We start from the raw sequence: 8,594 nt of genomic DNA, 5'->3' as shown, positions 1-8,594 counted from the left end.
TTTTAGACAGTGGAGCAGACATAGCCATAGCAACCAAAGCTATTTGGGAAGCTTGGGGAAACCCAGCAATTAGACAAACAAGAATGAAACTACAATTGGCAAAGGAACACAAAGAGAAACCAATAGGCCTACTAGAGAATGTGATAGTCACCTCCTGCGGGATTGACTACCAGCACACTTTTGCCATTGTAGACTTTGGTAAGAGACTCAATTATAAAATCATCTTTGGAAGACCGTTCATGAGACAAATACAATTAATCCAAGACTGGGGCAACAATTATCTCTACCTCAAACAAGTAGGGACAGTTACTCGAGTGAACTTGAAAGAGCATTCTTACAAGGATGCCTTGAGGACACCAATACAAGAATTGAACTCAAAAACTTGTGCGGAAATTAGCTGCCATCATGGGTACATAAAAACACTCCAATTTGGATATGTGGTGCTTCTCAATCGGGAAGCTTACAAAAGGAAGACTATGTTCTAGAAGAGATGTAAATGACGCAGATTACATATCAGAACCAGTACCTGAACATTCGTTTGAACCCTTTGAATGGACTCAAATCCTGGCCACCATGGATGTATGTGTTAATGAATATACAGCCACACAATATTGTGACGAAGAGGGATGTGATATAGTCCCCATCCACATTGTATCTCTTGAGATGATCAAGATGCAACATGTCTTCTCTGATCACTATTACAATGCTATGGATGAGTGGGAAGAATAACCAATTACAACTAAGGGATCAGACTCTGTGAAGGAGCAAGTAAGAGCCAAGCTTCTACTCAAAGGAAGGGAAGAAATATTTTTTGAGTTTCCAAACCAATACCAAAGATGCCAACAAAGATATCGGAAAAAACGAGACCATAGCTTAAGAAAGAAAACTACAAAATGACCATTGGAAACTAAAACTCAATTCTTAATGAAAGCGAACGTAGCGGACTGCATAAAAGACAAGATAATTGGAAGATAACTATAAGGTGCAAGCTTTGTCCTAGAATACAAGTCAAGGAGAGAAAAAGTGGAATTATCCCACATGAAGTGGTGCAAGGCTATAGAGCTACTTAAAGCTCCTTTCATGAATGAATAAACACAAGTCTATTTTGCATTACATCTCCCTTGTATTACATTACATTTTCTTGAGTGAAAATCTAGCCAACACAGACTCACTTCTGTGTGCAATTTTTCTCTTTCATCCATCCTAGCTAGCACGATCTCGTCCTTATCAAGTGGTATCAGAGCACGGTGGTGCATCCAAAGTTGGTATGTGCAGGGAAGTGCTCAATGCCAGGATGTGGATGCTAGCAGGTGTAAGACAAAGGGTTGTGGAAGACACAGGAAAGCAGGTGCTACGGGAAATGTATGCCTAATGCGGTTTTTAGGCCAAAAAGGCTCCAAAATGGTGCAGTTGGGAGTTGGGATGACATGTGAAGGTACCTAAAGTGAAATGTTTGTTCCCTAGAATGTGGAGTTCAAGTTGTTGTGCAGGCCGATCTAGACGGCTCGTCAAACGGAACCCCAATGTGAAAGATATTCAAGTTTAAAGATAGAAGGTTTGCACATCCCCGACAGATAGAGCAGTTGGGGACATATTGCTGGAGCAGATTTGGAGTGATAGACACGCACTTCTTGAATTATGGAGCATGCCTATCTTTTCAGATTGAAAATCAGAGCTCTACAAAGAAAGTTATGGTCAATTGAAAATTTATCGAGCATCGGGGTGCTCACCCGACTGCTTTGGAAATCGGTCCATCTAGCATCATTTTGGGTTCAGCTAGGTTCTCAAAGGTAGAGCACTTTATATGGATTTGGCAGGAAGTTGCTACTTGTCAATCGGATTCACAGGCGGCAAGATGTGCCAGTTTGAAAATTGAGTGCAGTTGCCCGAAGGAGAGTGGCAAATGATTTTTCTCGTTTTTAGTGGCCTTGGTTGGCGGCCTCAGCAAGGTCAAGATGTGGCAAGGCCGGCGGGAATCGGAGTCACTGGAGTGGACTACCAGTCGTTCATTATGGCAAGGCCATCAGACTTGTGAGCACCAAGTGGCAGGGTTGAGAAAGTGGAGTGGAGAAGTGTTTTTTTGTAGGACTATGGAGGTTCTTTTGAAGCCCATGGGCTTGGGATGAGGACAAGATGCCACATGGTGGCCACATTGGCCCCAAATGTGCAAGCAAGAACCAGGATTGGCGGGTACTTGTAGTGGTCCATGCCCCTTTAGCATTGTGTGAAGGGGGTGAGAGAGTTCTCTCCTAGTGCATAGCTATGACGCTCAGTGGGTTGGCATTGTTGTGTGCACCGCCACGGCGGGTAGTTGGAGGTTTTGGCACTTGAGGCATCACAACGGCACTCCTGGTGGTTGATGTCAGTTGGGTGGTAGTAAATATGCTATTGATGTGTCTGTCCCGTAAGGGGGTTGGTTTCCCACGGGCCATCGGCCCCCACATCTTTTGAAAACAAGGGCGAGGGCACTAGCGACCTCGCTAGTGCCTCCCTGGCTTGAAGTGAGCAGACGGGAAGACAAAGCTCCCGGGGTGTTCATGTGTAAAGGGGAGAGGGCACAAGGGGAGGACTCATATGGGGAGACAGAGCCCCACTGAGGGTGCTAGAGAAGAGAGAATCCAAAGTGTCTGGGCAATCAAAGAGAGGGGCAGATCCAAGAGCTAGAGTGGGCAATTAGAGGTCGATCAAAGGCAGGTAGAAGTGGTCAAAGGGTAGCCTCCCAAAGGTGGAAAAGGAGGAGAAAATAAAATACAAAACAATAAAAAATTCCTAGGGGCACTAGCGACAACGCTAGTGCACCCCCTCTCAAGTTCAAGTGCAAAGAGTAAGAGCGTATACAAGGCGGCTACCCCTCCCAAAAGTTACCAAATTGAGATGCAAGGTGGACCAATCATAGGCCAGTTGCCCAAATTGAAGAAGGCACCTCTGTAAAAGTCATTTCTTAGTCATTTTTAGGGGTTCTTTGCCTGCCCTTTGTAGGGGAGGCAAGGTAAATGGGTGTTTTTTTGTAAGGGTCTTTTTTGTGCAGAGTGTGTGCTTGCAAAGCCCCAAGTGTGTGTTTTCTCGCACGGTGACCATCTGGGTGTGTTGTTTGATGTAAATGAATTGTACATGGTGTTTTGAGCAGTGGTGAAGCTTCCATGGTGTTTCTCTCGCATTGTTTCCCCTCTACCCCTTCTCTACTTCTTCTGCTTGTGTGTGCGGTGCTGGTGCGGATGTGTGTCCCCCTGGGGCCCTTCTTTGTGTGCATAATGGAAGTGAGACTGTGGTTTTGTGTGCAACAACAGCGTGTGGTGTGAAGCGAGCCGTGACGTCCATGTGTAGCTGAATTTGTGCGTGTTTATGCATCGGTGTGAGTGCAGGCGGTGGCCTGCTAGCGTGTGTTGAGAGTTTCGAAGGTGAACTCTAGTGGATTGGCGTGTTGTGTATGCCCCTATAGAGAGGCAGTCTTTTTGTGTGTCAGGTGTGTTCCCCCATTCCCCCTCTCCATCTTCTGGTGCCCCCACTGAGGATCCGTTTGATGCTCCTAGTTGAAGTCAAAATGGTGATTTTTGTAATGCCAAAGGTGCGGCCTTTGAAGAGCAGGTGCTATTAGAGATGGCATGGACAAGTTTTCCCATTTTCATCGAGCTTGAAGATGCAAAAACTTGGTTCCAAGACTATGGATTGTTCGTGCGATATAGGTGTTCCCACTCCTGGTTCGCAATAAAGTGAGGCTATGGTTCAATGGCCTACATGATGAGGAAAAGAGTGATTGTGAAGCCCTAGAGGCGGCTTTTTTAAGCAAATATGTAGCGGATGCATAGCTGGACAAAGTGAAGAAAAAGCTTGATGGATTGAAGCAGAGCTTGTAAGAGGATTTTCAAGCATTCATATGGGAGTTCAAAGTCCTTTAGGGAAAGCTGATCAAGGTAACTGCTACAGAGAATATTGGTTTTTTAAAGTTGAGTAAATTCATGGATTTCCTGCATGAGGAAGTGCATGACAAGGTCAAAATAGATGGCCCGGTGTCGTATGAGGAAGTGGTGGCTTTAGTGAGAGGGCGGACCATAAAATTTATAAAGAAGCGTGCAGCTAGACGTGTTTTGCCAAGTGCGATGATGCCAAGTGGTGTGATGCGGTGTTAACCAAGGCACAAGTGATGCAAAGAGAAATGCATGTGCAAGAAGAAGCAAGGGTTCTTTGGCTACTGAGAGACAGGGTGGTTTCCATGTCGAGGATGCCGGCTAGAGAGGCTCCAATTGTGGAGGATGTACAGGTAGTTCTAGATCGGACAAAGGGTGTGTTGCCAAATCAAGGCATGGCTATAGAAGTTTCATTGAAGTGTGGAAAAAGTCAAAGATTGCGGTTTGCAGATGAGATTGAAGCAGTGAAGCTAGAGGAGCTTCCCGAGCTTGAGATTGAGGAAGAGGCTGATCCAAGTGACAGCAACTCTATGGATACAGACACGAGTTGGGGGACCAAATCGTCTCAATCCAGGTATGATGAGTATGATCTCTTGCATGTGATTGGAGAGGTAGTAAATGTGTGCGAGGAGCAGGATGAACTGCAAGCCGAGATGCTTGATGAAGACCAAGTGGAGTAGTCTAGGCCTATAGGTGATGATATGCAGGTAAAGGTGATGTGTGGTGCCATGCTAATGGCCGTGTTGATGAAAGTGGCAGTGGAATGTGCTATGGTAGTGCAACACGTGTGAAACTTGCCAAAAGGGATAGGGCATCCTTGCCTATGGTAGAGGAGCATGATGCAGGGGAACAACAAATGATTGAAGCCGACAAGCAGGTGGTGATAGTCGACCTTGAAGGGACAATGGACAAAACGAGGAGCTCGATGATGCTAGAATTGAGTGCATGATAGGTGAGAAGGCAAGTGTGGAGCCAAAGTGCAGCGGATGCGCTCTATGCCAAGTGGTATGGATTTCGAGGCAATGTCCAAGCTTTCCCAAGAGGTTTATGAGTGGCGGTTGAAGGGAATGCTGATAGAAGCAGTTGTGCAATGGGTTGTTGATCAAGTACATGATTTGGTAGAGGGGGACCTCACTTTACATGGTCGGGAAGGCGGGTTAGGTATGTGTGCAAGTATGTCTTTGGATGGTGAGCACAATGGTGCTCTATTTGGTGTGTTTGGTGATTCTAGGTTGCAAGTCAGCAGTTTGCCAATGACTGCATGGAGTGATAGAGATATGATGTTGGCATTTTGGGTGTGTGGTTGGTTATGTGCATTGGGGTGGCGCTATGCAAAGCTGTTACAGGTGGATGGAGGTGATTAATGGTAGGTGTTTGATCCAGGTGGATGATGACAAGTAAACCAGGGGATTTGGCAACCCGCTTGAGCAAAAATGGCGGGTAGTAGGTGAAATTTTTTGTACATATGGTAGGCAGTCTTGTGGTGTACAGAGAGCTTGTTTGGAGTGTGCAGTTTTAGAGTGCAATAACCATGTGTCTCAGGGGTGGGCAATGATGGTGCAGCCAAATTTGGTCTCTGTAGGGAAGTGCTCTATGCCAAGATGTGGATGCTAGCAAGCTTAAGACAAAGAGCTCAGGCCAATGTGGAAGACCCAGGCAAGCAGGTGCTAGAGGAAATGTATGCCTGATGTGGCTTTTTTGGCCAAAAAAGGCCCCAAAATGGTCCGGCTGGGATGACAAGTGAAGGTGCTTGAAGTGAAATGTTTGTGCCCTAGAATGTGGAGTTGTGAAAGCCAGTCAAGACGGCTCATCAAACAGAGCCCCGATGTGAAAGATATTCAAGTTTAAAGATAGAAGGTTTGTAGATCCCCGACGGACAGGACAATTGGGGACAGATTTCTAGAGCAAATTTGGAGTGATAGACGCGTACTGCTTGAATTATGGAGCATGCCTATCCTTTTGGATTGCAAATCAGAGCTCTACAAAAAAAGTTATGGTCAATTGAAAATTTGATGAGGGCCGGGTCTGTGCCCACCCAACCGCTTTGGGAATCAAGCCACCTAGCTTCATTTTGGGTTTGACCAGGTTGTCAAAGGTAGAGCACTTTATCTGGATTTGGCAAGAAGTCGTTGCCTGTCAATCGGATTCACAAGCGACAAGATGTACCAGTTTGAAAATTGAGTGTAGTTGCTCGGAGGAGAGTGGCAGATGATTTTTCTTGTTTTTAGTGGCCTTGGTTGGCAGTGGCAAGGTCAAGATGTGGCAAGGCCAGTGGAATGGAGTCTCTGGAGTGGATTATTGATCGGTCATTACGGCAAGGCAATCGAACTTTTGAGCACCAAGTGGCAAGGTTGAGAAGGTGGGGTGGAGAAGTGTTTTTCTTTTAGGACTATGAAGGTTCTTTTGAAACCCATGGGCTTGGGATGAGGATAGGATTCCATGTGGTGGACTCGTTGGCCCCCCATGCGCAAGCAAGAACCGGGATTGGAGGGTACTTGTGGTGAGTTGTGCCCCTTTAGCATTGTGTGAAGGGGGTGAGAGAGTTCTCTCCCAGTGCATAGCTATGGCGCTCAGTGGGTTGGCACTACTGTGCGCGTCGCCATGGCGGGCAGTTGGAGGTTTTGGCACTCAAGGCAGCACAATGGTACTCCTGGTGGTTGACACCAGTTGGGTGGTAATGAACACACTGCTGATGTGGGAATCCCGTAGGGGTTGGTTTCCCATGGGCCATCGGTCCCCCACATCTTTTGAAAGCAAGGGCGAGGGCACTAGCGACCTCGCTAGTTCCTCCCCAGCTTGAAGTGAGAAGGTAAGGCGAGCAGGCGAGAAGACAAAGCTCCCGGGGTGTTCATGTGTAAAGGGGAGAGGGCACAAGGGGAGGAGTCATATGGGGAGAGAGAGACCCGGACAGTGCTAGAGAATAAAGAATCCAAAGTGTTGGGGCAATCAGAGAGAGGGGCAAATCTAAGAGCTGGAGTGGGCAATTAGATGTCGGTCAAAGGCAGGTGGAAGTGGTCCAAGGATATCCTCCCAAAGGTGGAAAAGGAGGAGATAATAAAATACAAAAAAATAAAAAATACCTAGGGGCACTAGCGACATCGCTAGTGCATGCACCCCCTCTCAAGTTCAAGAGCAAAGAGTAGAGAGCAGATACAAGCGGCTACCCCTCCCAAAAGCTACCAAATTGAGATGCAAGGTGGACCAATCAGAGGCCGAGTTGCCCAAATTGACAAAGTCACCTCTATAGAAGTCATTTTCTAGCCATTTTTAGGGGTTCTTTGCCTGCCATGTAATGGAAATGGCCTATGAACTTTGAGAATATCGGAATTAAGAGAATTAGAGTGAGCATTTTTGTGAGATTACTTTGAGAACATAGAGGGTGAACTTAATTGATGGTAGCAACATGAACATAGTACTTAATTAACTTGGCATGAACAATACTTTTGCAAGAGAGAGAGTATTAGAGAACATGACAATAGTTGAGGACCGGATTCACTTGGAGCCAGTCCCCCCTCCAAAAGGCGTTTGTATTATAGATTTTCCCATCAAGAAAGACTTGTTACAACACAATCTTTGTGTTCCTTGTGACCTTGGTGATGCTGTAAAGATGGAAAACTTCATGCATCACGAGCTTAACATAAACTTTGCAAAAAGCATTAACTATCCCAAGCCTCAGTCCCAAGGCCTCAAACACCTTCGAAGGTGGAGAGAGCTAGCGGGGAATGAGGGTAGGGAAGAGGACGAAGAATCATCCGTAGGAGAAAGAAATTGTTCCTCACTTATCATCACTCTTCTTGCTTAGCATAGCATTATAGCATAGTAATGAAGATGAAGAAGAGGGCAAGCTTAAGCATCGTGTGCGCGTCTGTCGCACGTGTCAATGCAAGGAACTTGCCAATACACTGTGTGCGATCCACAAATGGCTCCAAGCACACAACAAGCCTAAACTAGTAAGCTTAAAGATGGCGATCCTATGTCACTCACCACTCTACGCTTGCTGTCGTGGAGGATTCCTCGCCGCGAAGAAGAGGGAGACGCCGCTATGCCACGCTCAACGTCTTCACCGCCGTCGTGCCTTTGTAATGCTCGATCGCACACACTCCCTCTCTCTCCCTCTCTCACTCTCTCACACATACACACACAAACACAAGGAGATGAAGAAGAAGAAGATGGAGATGGAGCAAGAGCACTCTTCAATTGCACAAATGAGAGAATGAGGTTTTTTAGGCTTATATTGACTTTTATATGGGTTCGCCCGTTCACATTTGGGCGCTCACACTTAGCCAATCTTACCCAAGCGTTAAACGTTCTAGTTTTAGAGTGCACCTCTCATTGGCGATCACTCTTAACCATTCCTATTGGACCGACAAGCCCGCTACCTGACTCCACCAAGTAAATAATACAACGTCTATCGTAGGTGATAGGGTGTCCGTGAGCCGTGAGAGTTAACATGCCCCCCTCCCTGATGTAGATTCCGTCTTCGGAAGCTATTGAGTTGAAGCTCGTTCGTCGAGGTGAAAGAGTGTTTGAGATGAATGTCCTTAGTCTTCTTCAGTCACTGCAAAATCAAACAACATTGGCACAGTAATTCCATTCTCATATATAATTAAAAAGCATATGTAGTTGTAGGCAGACAATTTGATTGGTAACATAATTTTAAACCATTTGTCAGCAATAAACATTAAATTT

The sequence above is a fragment of the Adiantum capillus-veneris genome, chromosome 4, assembly GCF_014529385.1.
Source record: "Adiantum capillus-veneris isolate H3 chromosome 4, ASM1452938v2, whole genome shotgun sequence".
Classification (NCBI taxonomy): domain Eukaryota; kingdom Viridiplantae; phylum Streptophyta; class Polypodiopsida; order Polypodiales; family Pteridaceae; genus Adiantum; species Adiantum capillus-veneris.
The sequence above is the reverse complement of the archived record's forward strand: the minus strand, read 5'-3'. Positions refer to the sequence as shown.